This window comes from Chrysochloris asiatica, unplaced genomic scaffold (assembly GCF_000296735.1).
Source record: "Chrysochloris asiatica unplaced genomic scaffold, ChrAsi1.0 scaffold00012, whole genome shotgun sequence".
Classification (NCBI taxonomy): Eukaryota; Metazoa; Chordata; class Mammalia; order Afrosoricida; family Chrysochloridae; genus Chrysochloris; species Chrysochloris asiatica.
This window is the reverse complement of record NW_006408530.1, coordinates 841,823-860,091: the sequence shown is the minus strand read 5'-3', so window position 1 is coordinate 860,091 and position 18,269 is coordinate 841,823.

The window sequence follows — 18,269 nt, the reverse complement described above, 5'->3', positions numbered from 1 at the left end:
AACTCTAAATCTTTGCATATTTTATTATAGTATTTGGTTTTATCTTCTCGAGCTGATCTTTGAAATTTTCTGTTCAGCTCTTGGACCTCTTCAATTCTTCTGTTTGTAGACCCATATAATTAGTGGTCTAGTACTTAAATATTTCAGAAATGGGGATGAAAATCTGTTGTTTAAGAATCATTAAAAATTGGCTTCCCAGAGACTATCTTCAGATGCAGTTTTTTTCACTTAGGACTTTCAGTGAACTTAATCCAGGGGTCTTTTAAATGTGTTTCTATAGACAAGTTCAAGATACTAACATAAAGAATTACTGGTAAATGACTAAGTATGTCTGATAGAAGATACCAGATCCTCTAATAGACCCTCAAAAAACAATTTGATGTCTAGCAAAATCTAAAAGTCTGCTTGACTAGAAACTGTCGAATCATATTTAAAATTGGAAAAAGCTGAGTTAACTTAACTTGGTAACTGAGTTTTTTAATCTAAACATTACATGAGTAATAAAACCTTGACCATTCCCATATTTACCAATGTCAACTGATGTTCTTATTAAGAAACTCAACCAAGATGTTTCCACCTATATAAAACTTAGCCTTGCCCATTCTTCCTGAGTTGGAGTGAAAGGCCCTCTTTGTACTCCCATAGATTCATTCAGTACTATAGAGCTCACCACTCTGAGAGAAGAGACAGTCATTTAGCACATCACTTCTCTTAGCATTTTCCAAAAGAGGCAGCCCTAAGTTTCTTGTTCCAAATGAAAGTGTCTAAAAAACCACAGTTGCTATCACGTTGACTCTGACTCATGATGGCCTCATGTGTGTCAGAGTAGAACTCTGCTCCACAGGGATCTTAGTGGCTGAGTTTTCTCAAGATCACCAGTTAGCAACCAAGCATATTAACCATGTGTACCATACAGGGCTGTTTGAACTGTAGTCAGTGGTTCAAGCTCACCACCGCCTCCTCAGAAACTCTATACAGGGTCGCTATGAGTCGGAACTGACTCAACAGCACTTAATAACAACTATACAGGGTCTCTATGGGTCGAAATGTACTCGATGACACTTAGCAACAACAACAACCCAGAGAGCCCTTTACCATTCTGTACTATACTGGGCCACTAAAGCAAATGTCATAAAAACTAATGATCCTTGCCCCCTGTCCCAACAGTGTCATGTCAAAGTCTTCTCTCATCACTGGCTACCTTACGGCTACTGTATCGGGAAGCTATAGGAGAGAACAGGTGTTCAATAGATAGACTTACATCTTAAAGTGGTTAGTTTTCTTCTCTAAAAAAGTATCAGGAGTCCTTGTGTGGCACTGTGTGTTAGTGCGCTAGACTGAAAGGTTGATTTTAACACAAAGTTGGTGGTTCAAGCTCACCAGTCGCTCCTCAGAAAACTTATCAATGTGAACAACAAAGTATCAAGCACTTCCACCTTGACCTACATTTCTACCCACATCTTGACCCACATTATCACCAGCACCCTGAGTTCTCCATCAGTTTTCATGACCCTGTTACCAGAACTAGGTAGTACCTGGTTACCACTACCAACTTCTGTGAAAAGGATCCCATTAGAAGATCCTGGATAGAGTGGGAGAACACGAGGACTGAAACCCCAAATCATAAAAACAACCAATCTTACTGGTCAAATAGAGACTGGTGGAACCCCAAGACTATGGTTCTTGGTCATCTTTCAGGTCTAGACCTGAACTCACCCCCATGGTTCAGTTTTCAGCCAATGAATAGATAGGTATATGTTGTTGTTGTTGTTAAGTGCCTTCGAGTCGGTTCCGACCCATAGCGACCCTGTACAGGGTTTCCGAGGGTGTAAATCCTTACGGGAGTAGAAAGCCTCATCTTTCTCCCGTGGAGCAGCTGGTAGTTTCGAACTGCTGACCTTAAGGTTCGCAGCCCGATTCGTAACCACTACGCTGCCAGAGCTCCTTATAGGGAGACAAAAACACTAGTGATGTACGCACACCATAGAATGGTCAACCATTGGAGATTAGAAGGGCAACATTTACCTAAGGACAAAGTTAGAAAGCCTGCAGGGGAGCTTTTGCTTAAAACCAAGGTTGCAGCTCATCTAGGTAAAGGGAGGAATGGAAACAAGAAAAAAGCAAGTGGGACAAATGATATTATACTGAGGGATTGAAGTCATTGAGATGGAACAAAGTATATGATTTGTTGAAGTAAAACTGATATCTGCTTTGTATATTAACAATAAAAAGCTAAAAAAGAAAAGAAAAGAAAACTAATTTCCCTTTATTACTAGCTTTGTTAATACCCATAGACCAAATCCAGTCTGTTTTTTTAAGTACAGTTTTATGGGAACACTGCCACACTCATTCCTTTACATATTGTCTATGACTGCTTTTAGGATCAAAAAGCAGAGATGAGTAGTTGCAATAAAGACCATCTGGTCTGCAAAACCTAAAATATTTACTTATTTGGCACTTTATAGAATAAGTTTGCTGACCCTTGGCCTAGACATTCACCTTCATAGTACTCTAAATATCCACTCATTTGACCTGTTTTTTTATCCAAGGTCAGAGGTTCAAACTCGCAAGTAGCTCCTCGGAAACCCTATAAGGGTCACTATGTGTCGGAACAGAGTTGACAGCACTTAACAACAGTGCTTATGCTTTGGAGCCCTAGTATGGTGCTGTAGGATAAGCACTGGACGGTGCTCACCAGCTGCTCCTTGGAAATACGATACAGTGTTGCTGTGAGTTGGAAGGACTCGATGACTCTATAGGATAATCATTGGACTGCTAACCACAGGTTGGCAGTTCAAACTCACCATCTGCTCCTTGGAAAAGCTTTACGGGATCTCTGTGAGTCAGAACCAACTCTACAGCACTTAACAACAATAAAAAGTCTCAAAAGGAGCCCTGGTAGCATCATGAGTTATATATTGGACTGCTAACTACAAGATCAGCAGATCAAATCTACCAGGCACTCCACAGGAGAAAGATGAGACTTTCTGTTCCTATACAGATCGACAGCCTCAGAAACCCTGTAAAGGGTAGCTATGAGTCAGAATCGACTTGACAACACACGATGCCCACCTTCACCACAGCCCGAACCCCTTCCACTTTGCCATCTGGGGTTAACAGTCTACCATCAACATTCTTCTTTGCATCCTCAACTTCATGTCTGAATGTTGTTTTCTTTCTTGCCCTGGGTACCACCTGCCTGCCTGTGCTCCACTGAAATCACTTCTGACGCAGTCATTGTTGATGGAGGTTGTTTTTCTTTGACATCCTACACAACTGCAGACCTGGCGCTAGCATAAATGTCTCTGTAAATGCTACATGGTTTATTACCAAGGAAACATACTTTAAAACATTTGGAGAATCTATTTGTTCTTTTATATCCTGACCCTGGGATAGGTGTTCTTGCTTTCTATTGCTACTTTCAAATCTCTTCTCTTCCTTCATCCTCTCAAACCCTCCAAAAAAGCAACCCATTACTGTCAAGTCAATTATGACTCCTAGAGACCCGACAGCAGAGCACAGAATTGCTCCTTAGGGTTTTTGAGACTAAATCGTTAAAGGAGCAACAGCTCCATCTTTCTCCTATAGATCAGCTAAAGGGTTTGAACTAACAATCCTGACGTTAGCAGCCCAGTGCTTAACTCTCTGTGATACTAGGGCTCCTTTTTCTCCAGTTTCTTTAAGTTGGTGCCATCAGATTTTGCCACTTTGTTGCTATTACCTAGAGGGCTCTGTTTTGATAACTTTAGCATCTGACTCATTGTATTTCTATTATTCTCACTGACTTCAATACCCACACAAACAATTCGATACATCTAATACCTGGGTCTCTCATTGTCTGTTGTTGTTGTTGTTGTCAAGTGCCATCTAGTCGATTCCGACCCATAGCGACCCTGTACAGGGTTTCCAAGGAGTAGCTGGTGAGCTTGAACCACTGACCTTGCAGTTCAAATGGCTTTGCAGTCTGGCTTATTTACCCACAGCGCCACACCAGGACTCCAGCTCATTGTCTAGACCTCCCTAAAACAAACTAATCCAAATTAGTTGCTGTTGAGTTGATTTGATCCTGACTCATGGCCATTTCCTTGATATCAGAGCTGTACTCCATAAGGTTGAATTTAAGGAAGTAGATTGCCAGGCTTTTCCTCTGAGATTCCTCTATGTGGACCGGAACTTCCAATCTTTTAGTTAGCAGCAGTGTGCAGTGACCATTTGCACCACTCAGGAACTCCCCACCCCACAACAGAAAGGTGTATTCCTTACCTATCCACAGAACTTACTCCTATGAGTGTGCCTTTAACCTTATGATCATCAATATTTCCACCATCTCCAATATCTCAAGTTTAAGGGTGTCGCTCTGTGACTACCATCTCGTATCCTAACAGCTCAATCAAGGAAAGCATCTTGATTTCATTTCACCTCCAATCTGGGGGGGGGGGGCTTCTCTCTCTCCCAGCCAAGATTCGATGGTACAGCCTTAAACCACTCCTTGAAAACATTCTTCTTTCCATGTTTCTGCCTTATTCCTTCACTTAGTTGAGCTGCAACCCCAGTTTTAGCAAGAGCTCCCCTGCACCCATACTAACTCCCAAGAACTATGCTTGCTAGTGTCACTTTAAATTCTGACAACATATCTCAAATGGGCAGTCAGGTGTGATCTTATTACTTCCATAGAACTTTGCAGTCCTACTTTCCAAAATTATCATTTTACATCTGTCTTCACTCCCTAAATCTCCTACACCCTTTTGCTCTCATACTTTCGGCTTATAGAATTACTTTCTAAATTGTTAAGAAAATAGAAGCAGTCTGCCTAGGCTTCTCTATTATTTCCACCCTGAAACAGTCTGCCCCCTTCAATCTATACTTGCTCTCTGTTTGCATCTCATTATTAACGATCAGTTGTGTCTGCTGTAACTGGCTCACCCCTGCAGTTTTTTTCTGGATGGCGTTCCCCTTTACCTTTTTAAGGACCTGGTTTCTGCAGCATCTCCTCACCTGTCCTAAGTTACCACTTCTCTATTCAATCACTCCCATTGTCACAAATGGCTTCTAGTAACTCTTTTCTTAAATACACACCTTCAACAAACAAGTATTACTACAATAATAACAACAACAATAGCAACAAAAACATCCTTTCTTCACCCTACATCCTCCTCCAACAGTTTCTTGAGCCTCATCTTAAATGTTCCCTTTTCAGAGGAATCCTTAACTGTCCACCCATTTAAAAATAGCCACCCAGTTACTAAGGAGTTCTGGTAGCATAGTGGTTACCAACTGAACTGCGAACCACAAGGTCAGCAGTTTGAAACTACCAGCTGTTCTGTGGGATAAAGATGAGGCTTTCTGCTCCCGTCGTAAAGATTTACAGCCTCGGAAACCCTGTACAGGGTTGCTATGCGCCGGAACCGACTCCACGGAACATACTATTGTATCATCTATTTGAAGTCTTTGCCTTGCATGTATCACTGTCTTATGTGGAGCCCTGGTGTAGTGCTATAGGATAAGCATTGGACTATTAATCACAAGATTGGTGCTTCAAACTCACCAGCTTCTCTACAGGAGAACGATGAGGCTGCCTACATCCTATAAAGGTAGACAGTTTTAGAAACCTTATAGAGAGTCATTAAAGGAGCTCTGGTAGCGTAGTGGTTACGAATCGGGCTGCGAACCTCAAGGTCAGCGGTTCGAAACTACCAGCTGCTCCGCGGGAGAAAGATCAGGCTTTCTATTCCCGTAAAGATTTACACCCTCGGAAACCCTGTACAGGGTCGCTATGGGTAGAAACCGACTCGACGGCACTTAACAACAACAACAACAATAGAGGGTCATTAGGAGTTGGAATCGACCTGATAGCAGTGGCTTAATCAGAATCCACTTTGTGGGTTTGGTTTTTCATGGTTTTCTTTTTTTTTTTTTTTTTTTTTTTTTACTACTAACTGAAAGGTTAGGGATTCAAACTTACCAGCTTCTCCCTGGCAGTCTACTTCATTAAAATTATTGATGGTGTTGTTGTTAAGTGCCATCGAGTTGGTTCTGACTCACAGCAACCTTGTATAGAGTTTCCATGGAGGTGGTGGATTTGAAAGGCCAGTCTTATATTTTGCAGTCCAGTCCTGATCCTACAGTTGACCCTTAAACACTGTGAACCACAAGGTGAGCGGTTAGAACTCACCAACTGTTCTACGGAAAAAAGATGAGGTGCTTTGCTTCTTGGATATTTCAAGCCTCAGAAATCCTACACAGGGTCACTTTGAGTGGAAGCCAACTCAATGACACTTAACCCATAAAGATTATAGCATAGAGAACTCTATGGGCCAGTTCTATTTTGCCACATTGCATTGTCATGAGTTGGAATCCACTCAGTGATACACAATAACAACACTAGATATAACAATAACAACACTGAATGATGATTGCAGCACAAAAGTGTTCTAGCACATTTGTCTTTGAAAAAAAAGTGTTCACATGCAGGAAGCAAATGTCTTTTGCTAAGAGGCCTTTTATACTGGCCTCTTATCAAGGAATGAAAACTCTTCCTTGAAGCCCTCAGTGGACTTCTCTTTACATCTTATTGGCTAGAAATTGATGGCATGTCAATTCCTAGACCAGTTGCTGGAGTCACCTTTCCTGCAATCTAAGGATCATTGTTTGATTTTTGAATAAAATGGGAACTCCTTTTTGAAAGAAAAATGGAATGATTTTTAAGTTGGAAAGCAATTGTGTGCCACAGTCCACCAAATACAGTCATGAGTTTCATGGAGGAGAGAGATCATGCTTATTCTGATTCCTGAATGTAAGCAGAACTTGATCAGGTAAATACATTTTGTTGTTGTTGTCAGGTGCCATCGAGTCGGAACTGACTCATAGCAACCCCATGCACAGCAGAACGAAACAATGTCCGATCCTGGGCCAACCTCACTACTGCTGCCAAGCTTGACGCCATCAATGATGCCACCTGGCCGATCCATCTAGTTGGGGGTCTTCCTCTTTTTCTCTGACCCTCCATCTTACCCAGCATGACATCCTTCTCCAGTGACTTTTCCCTCCTGACAATATGTCCAAAGATGAAGTTGTTGTTAAGTGCTGTCAAATCAGTTCTGACTCATAGCAACCCTGTATAGGGTTTTTGAAGAGTGGCAGGTGAGCTTGAACTGCTGACCTTGAGTTCAAATCAACCTAGCAGTCCAGCACATTAACCCACAGTGTCACACCAGCGTTTAAGTAGCAGTGAGAGCAGATTATAAAGGTTTATGCAACAATCAAAGAACTTTATATAGTGAGATACAGCTTAGGGTTCTCAGGGTCTTTCCATCTTATATGTCTTTGCTGTTGTTGTGTGCTGTCTAGTGGGTTCTGGCTTATAGTGATCCTGTATAGGCTTTACTATCTGTTAGTTGTTGTTGTTAAGTGCCGTCAAGTCAATTCCAACCCATAGCGACCCTGTATAGGGTTTCCAAGAAGCAGCTGGTGAGCTTGAACCTTGCAGTTCAAACGACTTTGCATTCTGATGCATTAGCCCACAGCGCCACACCAGGACTCCTGTCTGTTAGTAGTCCAGTACTTATCCTATAGTACCACACCTGTTTAATAAATGCTATTGAATGTGTGAATGAATCACTGATCTAAATGAGCAGTAGTCTTAAGAGAAAAGTTATTAGCATGATGTTCTGCTTTTAAAATTTGCATTGGCATTTTTACTTTTAAAAAATCTGGATGATTTTTTTTTTTTTTAGGGTTATACTAATTCCTTTTAAACTACTGCTAATTTGTGTGACTTATCCATATGCATCAAATTAATTTTTCTAACTATAGCTAGGGCTTATAAATAAATAAGTATACATATATGTATATAGATGAATGGCTATATATACACCTACCCACACATATATAAAACATATGTTAGTCCTGTTCTAAGAATCTGCCAAACTTTCTTGGTGTGACTTGCCAATTGCAATCATGTGACAGGATGACAGTTCTCTTCCCTGGGAGAAGTCCAGACTTCCAGTGTCTGGGATAGAAATAATGTCGATAGAAATATATATAGCTGATAGATGATTTTTGGCTCCCATTATGTGAAATTTGATCCACTTATTGGGAGACTTTGGTAGTCATTATACCAGAAATTATTTCTATTCAGCTTAAAGAAGTTTCCCTTCTTGAATTTCTGCTTGCAGACCCACTGCAAAGAAAATGCCTGGTCAATATGGGTTGGCATTAAAATCTGCCACTCAATGATATTATGAAATATTTTTGCCAATGTAGCACACTTATTTTTATGCAAATGTATTTGCTCAAATATGCTCAATTACAGATGGTTTCCTGCGTTCCCTACAGTACAGTATTGTATAAGGGAGTGAAGATACTTTCACACTCAAGCAGAATTCATTCTTAAGGGGTGACAGAACACTCCAGTGACTGCCTTTTTACACACAGAGGACTAACAGTTAGGACTGCTTTCAGCATAAGCAATATACAAGAATCAGCATGTTGTTGTTGTTAGGTGCCTTTGAGTAGAGTCTGACTCACAGTGACCATCCACACAACAGAACAGAACACTGCTGGGTTCTGCACCTTCACAATAATTGTTAAGCATGAGCCCGTTGCTGCTGCCACTGTGCCAGTCCATCTCATTGCAGGTCTTCCTCTTTTTCGCTGACCCTCCACTTTACCAAGCACATGGTGTCCTTTTTCAAGGACTGATCCCTCCTGATAATATGCCTGAGGTATGAGTGACAAAATCTTACTTACCATTGTGTCTTCTAAGGAACATTCTGGCTGTATTACTTTCAAAACAGATTTGTTTGTTCTTCCGGAAGTCCATGGTACTTTCAATATTCTTTTCCAATGCTTTAACTCAAATGCATACATTTTATGGTCTTCCTTATTCTTTGTCCAACTTTCACATGTATATGAGGCTATTGAAAATACTATGGCTTGGGTTAGGCACAAACTGACATCTTTGCTCTTGAATACTTTAAAGAGGTCTTGTTTGCAGCAGATTTGCCTAATGCAATACATCGTTTGATTTCTTGACTGCTGTTTCATGAGTGTTGATAGTAGATCCAAGCAAAATAAAGTCTTTGACAACTTTAATCTTTTCTGCATTTATCATGATGTTATTTATTGGTCCAGTTGTGAGGATTTTTCGTTTCTTTACGTTGAGGTGTAATCCATACTGAAGGCTGTAGTCTTTGATCTTCATCAGTATATATTTTAAGTCCTCTGTGTTTTCAGCAAGCAAGGTTGTATCATCTACATATTCCAGGTTGTTAATGAGTCTGGATCTAATCCTGACACCACATTCTTCTTCATATAATCCAATTTCTCAGATTATTTACTCTGCATGGTAGTGGTTGTTATGTACACTGGAGTGGGTTCCGACTCATAGCGACCCTGTACAGGGTTTCCAAGGTTGTAAATCTTTATGGGCACAGAAAGCCTCATCTTTCTCCCACAGAACAGCTAGTAATTTCAAACTGCTGTCCCTGAGGTTAGCAGCCCGATTCATAACCACTATGCTACCAGAGCTCCTTTGGTAAAAGAATACAACCCTTTCCTGATTTTAAACAATTCAGTATTCCCTTTTTGTATTCAAAGACTGCCTCTTGATCTATGTACAGTTTGCTCATGAGCATAATTAAGAGTTCTGGAATACCCGTTCTTCTCGGTGTTATCCATAATGTATCATGAGCCAAACAGTTGGAAGCCTTTGCATAGTTAATAAAATACAGGTAAACATCTTTCTGGTATTCTCTCTCTACTTTCAGCCAAGATCCATCTAATGTCAGCAATGATACAACTCATTCCAGATCATGTCTGAATCAGACTTGGACCTCTTGTAGCTCCCTGTCATTGTACTGTTGCATCCGTTTTTTAATTACCTTTAGCAAAATTTTACTTGCATGTGATAGTAATATTGTCTGATGACTTCCGCATTCCATTGGATCACCTCTCTGTGGAATGGGCACTAATATGGATCTCTTCCAATCAGTTCTCCAGGCAGTTGTCTCCCAAATTTCTTGGCAGAGATGAGTGAGTGCCTCCAGTGCCATATCAGTTTGTTGAAACATTACAGTTTGTACAGTGACTCTGTGTATTCTTTTCATCTTCTTTTATTGCTTTTAGCATCATTCAATATTTTGCCCAAAGAATCTTTCAATATTATAAGATGAGGCTTGAATTTTTTCTTCAGTACTTTCACCTTAGGAATGCTCAGTTTATTCTTCACTTTTGGTTTTCTAACTCCAGGTCTTTGCATATTTCATAATACTTGACTTTATTTTCCTGAACTGCCCTTTGAAATTTTCTGTTTGTCTCTTTTACCTCCTAATTTCTTTCATTTGTTTTACTGTCTCTAAGCTGGATAGCATGTTTCAGAGTCTCTTCTGACATCCATTTTGGTTTTTTCTTTTTCCTTGTTTTTTTAATGACTTTTTGCTTTCTTCTGTATATTTCTTCTGTTCTTGATACAATTACATAACTCTTCTGGTATTCAATCATTAGTGTCTAATATATCAAATCTATTTTTGAGATGATCTCTAAATTCAGGTGGGATGTGTTCAAGGTCATATTTTGGTTTTGATGGATTTATTTAATTTTCTTCCCCTTCAGGCTGAACTTGCTTATGAGCAATTGATGGGCTGTTCCACAGCCTGTCCCTGACCTTGTTTGGGCTGATTATATGGGGATTTTCCACTGTCTCCCCACAGGTGTAGTCCATTTGTTTTCTGTATATTTCTTCTGATAAATTCCATGTGATAATCATATTTGTGTTGTTTTTTTGTTTGTTTGTTTTGTTTTGTTTTTTTAAATATGTGCAATGAATAACTCATTGGTCTTGCAAAATTCTGTCATGTAAGCTAGAGTATCATTTCTGTCATCGAGGCTATATTTTCCAGCTATTGATCCTTCCTCTTTGTTTCCAATCTTTATATTCTATTCTTTGCATTCTAATCACCGACTATTGGTCTTTCCATGTGTGGAAGAAGGAAGAGTGATAAGAATTGAAGAAGTTTGGGATCAATTAGTCCAATGGACTAATGGAACATGTGAACATCAATCTCTATGATTCTAACACCAGAAGAACTAGATGGTGCCCTGCACACTACCAATTGCTCTTTAAGGCATCACATTATAGGATCCCAGTTAGAGTGGGAGAAAATGTGGAATAAAACTCAAAATTATTTAATAAAAAAATATTGGATTTACTGGTCAGAAAGAGACTGGAGGAACCTGAGACTACAGTACTCAACCAACTGTCAGTACTGGAAAGGAACTCACCCTTGTGGCCCAATTTTCAGCCAAGGAATAAATAGGCAAAGGGGGATGGGAATGGGGGACACAAGAACACAAGCAAGGTATACTCACCATGGAATGCTCAATCTTTCAAAATCAAATGGGCAACATATGCCTAAGAACAAAGTGGAGAAGAGATAGAAAGGTGGGTGGAAAGCTAATAAATAGGAAGCACAGGGAAGAAGCTGGATAACTGTTGTTACATGTAAGGGATTGTAATCATTGAGATGAAACAAAGTATATGATTTGCCGAATGTAAAGCTGATGATCTCTTATATAAACCTTCACTCAATTTGAAATAAAAAGTTTAAAAAAAAAAGAAGAAAGAAAAATGACTCAGGTAATCATTATGCATTGTAAAGATGTAGAAAATCATAATTCAACTTTCTTAATAATAAAAATGATCATAGTGACACCATAGGATCAGCACTGGACTGTGAACCACAACGTTGGTGGTTGAAGCCCTCCAGGTGCTCCTTGGGTGAGAGATGAGGTTTTCTGCTTCCCCAGAGATTTACATCCTCAGAAGCCCTACTCAGGTTTGCAGTGACTCAATGGCACTAACAACAACATATTGCTATACCTCCTGTCATTGCTATACCTGTACATTACTATACCTACTGACTCGAGGACAAGAGTAGAATTGCCTATAGGGTTCCTAAGGTTGTTAATATTTACAGAAGCAGACTGTCTCATCTTTTTCCCCCTCAAAGCAGCTGGTGAGTTCACACTGCTGACCTTTGGATTGGCAGTCCAGTGCTTAACCTGTTGTATCACCAGGACTCCTTATATTACTATAAGTGCAGCTTTATTTCATAGCAGGGAGAAAAGTGACTTATATGTAACTTTGTAAATAGGATAGCTGTTTTTATTTTCATTTTTAACAAAGTATTTAAATTTTTTTAAAAGATAAATATCAAAACAGAAACCCTCTGTTCCACACACTACCCCTCCTAGTCCATCTTTCCAGAGATAACCACTTTCAACTTTTTAATATGTTTTTGGACTCTACTCTCATTTACTTTTGGTGCCATTTATACAGCTATTACTTTCAGACATTACTTACTACCTCCCAGTACTAAAGGATGGGAACTTAGCACTCTTCTCCCAGCCTCCAAATGTTATATTGCAATTTTTGGTGAATCAACATTACTTGTTTATATTGCTATGCCTTTGCAAATATACTTTACAGATAAGTAAGTAGTGTAGTATGGTTCTATTGTCTTCCTATATAATTTTGATTTCTTTGGAATTAATTGTTGCATGCTTTTTTTTTTTTTTTTTGTGTTTGCTTCATAACTAACATCAATTTCTCATCCCCAAAACCTTAATCATTATTTTTACATCAAATTTTCCTAGTGAAGTAAAAAATATATCAAGTGTTATTGTTGTTAATAAGTGCCGTTGAGTCGATTCTGACTCATAGCAACCTTGTATAGGATTTCTGAGGATTGTCTGGTAAGTTTGAACTGCCAACTTTACGGTTCAAACCGGCCTTGCAGTCCAGTGCTTATCCTACAGCACCACACATATTAAGTTCTGTGTGTGTGCTTGTGTGTCTCAGTATCACAGACTTTCTAAATCTTCTGCATAGTTGTCCTGAGAATTCCCCTTGCAACTCCTTCATGTTGAGTATTTTCTGAACCAAACTTTCCTCCTGTTTTTGGTATAGTCCCTCCTTTTTGTAAAGCAAATCATATACTAAAAAGTCATTTCTTGATAAATTTCTTGTCAGAAAAATATTTTTCATTCACAATTTATCGTTAGTTTAGCTAGGTGAATGATTTGAGGATACGACTTGTTTTTGCTTATAACATTAAAGGTAATTCTCCACTCTTCTGGCACTGGATTTGCAGTTATACTACCTTGATGTGATTTCTGCTTTATCTCTGGATGCCTTTTCCTTTTTCATATGTATTCTGATACCTGATCATGTTGTTATTCATTGTAATGAGAATTCAGTTGGAATACATTTTTCAGTAATAAACTATTTTACCATATTATTTCCTTTTATCCATTTGCTTCTCTCTTCTCTTACTTTCTGGAATTCTTATACATCTGATTTTGGACCTCTTGCATTGGTACTTTAACTGTATTATTTTTCTCTCCTGAAGTGTGTCTTTCATAAAATTATTTTTCTTGGAGAGTTCACCATTTTATTACTTTTGAATGTTTCTGCTGACATTTTTCCTCCTTAATGTCTATGAACTTTTATTCTCCTCCTCCTTCCCCATCCATTGATCCTTATTCTGTATCTCCAATATTATTCTTCTTCATTTATGGGTATAATATTATATTCATTAAAGATTTTTTTTTTTAAATACAGTATTTCTGTCCACATATTTCCTTTTCTTCTGTATTCAATTTTATCTTTCTTTAAAATAATAATTTTTAATTTCTATTTTTGATGTTTTACTAACATTTTGTGGACTAATTGACTGTTCAGACTCAAGATTGAAGCTCTACAACTAATTGGAGGTTCTCTAGCTTTGTGTTTGTGGCCAGCGGTTTATAACAAGGGGCAAGTTTACTGGCTTTAGGCTCTCCTGTAAGATGATGGGAGATGGATCTGGCTGTCCAAATCTCAGTATTTGTTGATCTTGTATTTTGATCACGCACTATTACTGCCATTGAGCCAATTCCCATTTATAGAAATTGATATAAGATTTCCAAGACTGCAAAGCTTTACAAGAACAACAGACGGCCTCATCTTTCTTCCACAGAGTGGCTGGTGGATTTGAGCTGCTGACCTTTCAGTTAGCAACCCAACACCTAACCCACAGCACTACCAGGACCTTCCTTATTTACTTTCTATGGGATGTATATCAAATAACAATATACTTAGTGATTTCAAACAGTGCAAATTTATTATGTTACAATTCTATAGGGTCTCAATAGACTAAAGTCTAGATATTGGTAAAGATGCTTTCTTTCTGAAAATTCTAGGGAAAACTTTTCCTGCTTTTTCCATACTTTTTTAAGGCTCATGATCCCTTTCCAGTTTTAAAGCCACCAATAGCTATTTTATTTCTTGTTGTTTTGACTCTCACTCCTCTACTTGCCTTACACATTCAGAAGGCCCTATAATTACACTGGGCCCAACAGGATAATCAAGAACAACCTCTCTCTTTTTTAATTTCATTGATTAGCAACTTCTATTCCATCTGCAAATGAATTCCCCCTTGCCATGTAACATAACATATTTATAGGGTTTGGGGATTAGGACACTGGTATCTTTGGTGGGGAGTGACTATTCTTCTTACCACACAATGCAATTTCCTGCCCTAATGATCTCGTCTAATAGCAGAGCAAGGAATAAGACTGAAATATCTTGGTATTCTACAAGAATTTTACACACATCCTCTGTTTTCAGCAGGTTCCTCACTTCATTCTTTGATATACCTGTGCCCCCAAGTGTGTAGCTTCTATGTTTTCATTTATTTGGAAACGAAATCTCAGAGTCTTGCCATAGATTGAAAAGAAATCTGTTCAGAGTTCTGAAACATGCTTAGGTAGATGGTAATTACTTAGATGGGGGAAGGGAGGGCGGCCATTGTGCTGTGTGGGTGGCTGATTGGCTGGGTAGTGTGGGATAAGGGGAGGTAGGAGTATATTATCTCCTTTTTCAGACTTTGAAAAACTCAGTCCATTTTCAATTCCAGCCATCACCTGTGCATTTTGAAACACCCAGTGGCTTTAATTCTTAGGCTTTCCCAGGGTTAATCCTTCTACTTTCTTTCTTCCACCAATTTATTGAGCCTCTTCTCAGCTATACTTTCTGCTCATATTCTTTTTTCTCTTGTGGGTTTATACCTTATGTTATTTTGTTTTGTTTTGTTTTGTTTTAATTGGAGTTTTGAATGAAGCAGAGAGAAACAAATGTGATCATTAACCAGATGTTATTTATCATTTTTTGAACAAGTGATAAAACCAAAGAACAATAAATATTATTTTAAGGTCTGACTAAATATGGAGAGAAGCTCTAAACAAATCGAGAGACAAATATTTGCAAATAAATGCTCACGTTTAGGTAATGTGAAGAAAAAAACAATGAAAACAAACAAACAAAAACAGATTAGAGAAACATTGCAGGTGAAGACTGTCTCCAAACTGCAGAATTCATCTGATATTACATTTTTAATTTGATTAATGATAGGAATCCAAACTTTGCAATTCTTTTCATATTGCTACTTCTGTGCCTTTGAATTCTTAATTTTGAATAATCTCTGTATTAAAATTCTAGTATTTCTTTTAGATAATGTATATTTTTAAATGTCTTTCTTTTGCTTTCACGCCTTTCTTTTGTTTCAAAGTATAACAGTGTTTGGTCTTTCTTTTCTTTCTTAAATCTCTTTAAGGACTTCCGGCAAGATGGTGTACTAGGCAGATGCACTACACAGACCCTCTACAATAAAGATGCAAGAGACCAAATAAAAGAGACACAGGCTACAATCCTGGAACCCTGAACTTCAGAGGAAAGGTTAGATACGTGGATTGAGTGCTTGCTGGGAGGAGAAGCTGAGCAGGGACAGTGAAAGAAGGAGATTGGTGAAAAGCCTGCCAGATTTGGCTCAGCCATCTTGAATTTGTGTGAGCAGTTTTGGTAACAGAAGGTGGCCTGGCAGAGCAAATTCAAACAGGTGACTGGAAAGGTGTGATAACTCTTTTTCCTCATGTTACCCTAGTGACCAGAGGTGTGGCCAGCTCCCATCCTCCTTTAACCCCAGCACAGACCCTACTCTCTGGGAATTTGGAAACATGTGGTTATGAGCCCCTCCATTGTGAGGTGGGGGCCAACTGGGCTGTTATGGTGCCTGGATTCAGGTGGGCTCAGTTCCAGACCTACAGAGTCTGCAGAGCCACCAGACCAGCATTAGTCTAGCAGAAACCTTCATAACCAGTCACCATGTCCCCAGTTGCCCTGTGATCCTAACAGACACTGAAACCAACTCCATCAAGGACCTCCATGAACAACTTCTGGTTTGAGTGTCCTGAGCAGAGATAACAGTTAGGCCTATAAGAACTCCTTCTAGGATAACGACCTGAACCCATCTTGTAAATTCCTTTATTCTCTGTATCTAACAGCTTCAGAGGGTTTTGTTTTGTTTTTCCTTTAGTTGGTTTGTTGTTTTTCTTTGTTCATTCTTTCTTCTTCTCTTTCTATTCCCTTGATTTTATCCTTTCTATTTCTATTTTTGTTTTTACTTTTTTTCCTTTATTTCTCATTTCTTCCAACCCCCCCCCCATTTTTTTTCTTTACTCTATACTCTCTTTTCCTTTTCCTTCTCCCTGGTTTTTCTAAATATCTCTTTTTTTTAACTTCTTCACTTTATTTTCTCTATTATTTTTCTCTATAGCTCCATTTTTCTGTCACTCTTTTCTTAGTTATTATATTTTTTATTTCTGGTTCCTGGTTGTTTTTGTTTCTGTTTTCTGCTTATTATTTCCTCTTTGCATTATTGGCTCCTTGTTTATTTATTCTGTTTTGTTTTCTTGTGTGTAGAGGGTGAGTAGGAGGCGTTTTCTCCTCATTCCCCCTGAGAAGATATAGTAACTATGTCCATACAGCCCAGCCACAACTGTACCCTCTGAAGCTCCATATACTACCTGATCAATGGTAGACAGTAGCCAACACCAGCCAAATTCACCTAAAATTGAGCTCCATGAATGGAGAATGATGTACATACTTCCAATCTAACTGCACAAACAGGTGACAGTTGGTAAAAGCCTAAGACATGCAATCATCAATTAATAGAATAAAACTAAATAGAAATATAACACCACAACAATGCCCCAGAGACTACAGAAAATTTGAGCTCACACAAAGAAATGAGAGAATGGTTCAAACAAATGAACAAGATGCAGAACCAGAAAATATTTCTGAGGAAGGAAAGATAATGAGACTAATTGAAAAATAACTTAAAAGAATGTTATTTAGTTACCTTCAAAGAATTGACAAAAGATTGAGGAAAGCAAGAACAGAGGAAAAAATGTGAGAAGAATTCAGAAAAACACTACAAGAACAAACAGACAAAATAAATGCAAATTTTGAAACAATGCAAAACCTGCAATTAGAAACCCAGAAGATTTAATATTTCAGAAATGGAGACTACATTGAAAGGGCAAAGGAGTAGCTTTGTAGCAATGGAAACCCAAATTAGTGAACTTGAAGATAAATCTCTCAACATTAATATGCTAGAAGATTAGAAAAAAGAATGAAAATAATTTTTAAAAAGCGTAAGAGTTATGTAAGACACCAAGAAAAGGAATAACATAAAGATGATAGAAATTCTGGAACAGAAAGATAAAATAAAAAGCACAGAGAAAATTATCAAAGAGTTGGAAGAAAACTTCTTTAACATCATGAAAGACAAGAAGATAAGCATATAAGAAGCTGAACAAACCCCAAACATGGTAGATCCCAAAAGAAAATCAACAAGACATATCATAATCAAACTTTCCAAAACCAAAGTCAAAGAAAAAATCCTAAGAGCAGAGTGCAAAAGACAAAAGAGTACCTAAAAAGGAGAACCAATAAGGCTAAACTTTGATCTCTCAACAGGAACCATTCAGGCCAAGAAGGCAATGTGAAGACATATGCAAAATTCTGAAAGAAAAAAAAAGCCAACCAAGAATCACATACTTAGGAAAACTGTCCCTCAAATATAATAGTGAAATTAGGACAGATAAACAGGAATTAAGGAAATATGGCATTTAATTAACAACAACAACAACAAAAAATGGTAAAAGTGTTCTTTGTGCTGAGAACCAACAACCGCAGACAACAATTTGGGATTAAAAAGCATGACAACACAACTCAGAACTTAACCCAGATATAGAAGTATTTAAAGTAAAACAATAACCAATAAACAACATTCTTATCAATGGAGAAAATATTGAAGTTGTCAAGGACTTCATTCTTCTTGGATCAACTATCAACACTCGCGGAAGCAGCAGTCAAGAGATCAGACGAC